The sequence below is a fragment of the Arachis ipaensis genome, chromosome B03 (genome assembly GCF_000816755.2).
Source record: "Arachis ipaensis cultivar K30076 chromosome B03, Araip1.1, whole genome shotgun sequence".
NCBI classification, from domain to species: Eukaryota; Viridiplantae; Streptophyta; class Magnoliopsida; order Fabales; family Fabaceae; genus Arachis; species Arachis ipaensis.
In genome coordinates, this window is record NC_029787.2 from 22,598,750 (window position 1) to 22,599,388 (window position 639).

At 22.2% G+C, this 639-nt stretch overlaps 1 protein-coding gene across 3 annotated transcripts in view; it reads right to left on the reverse strand.

Moving 5' to 3' along the window:
• Nucleotides 1–639, reverse strand: part of LOC107629821 (transcription activator GLK1) — a 7,867-nt gene that overhangs the window by 4,033 nt on the left and 3,195 nt on the right. The window lies entirely within an intron of this gene.

The following is a 639-nucleotide window of genomic DNA, read 5'->3' on the forward strand; positions in this document are numbered from 1 at the left end:
TATTCTTTTAAACTCATTTGTAAGAGAAACATGTACCTAGTGTATACTTAATACGAGTACATTGACCAAAAAAAAAAAACGTACGGTGCAATTTGATCCTTTAAATTACATTTTGATTTAGTCTTTAAAATTTGGATGGTTTTAATTTAGTCCCTACACTTTTCAAATTTTAATCACATTAGTTTTTACAATAATTTTCGCCACAAGGTCAATTAAAGTTTTGTAGATTAAGATTTATATATACTTAGATACTGAAAAATCTTCTTTACTCACGTATAAACTCTATCATCAAAATTCATTTGTCATCTTTTAAAGTAATTTAACAAAATTCTATTATTATCTACTAAATCAAAGATTGGAGAGAGATATCGAGGAAAGTGAATTCATATAAAAACAAAGTGAATTCATATAAAAACAAAGTGAATAAATTTAACCCATTAAATTTTATATAAAAATGACAAAGTAATTTTTTTAGTACTAACAATTTATTATTATTACAAATAATTCTTCTCTAAATCTATTTTGTCTAAATTATCATCAATATCATCATAATATTATCAACAATATATGATTAATAGTAATCCAACTTTTTAATTCTATTAACACCAATTATGTTTTTTTCTTTTCAAAAAGAGAGTT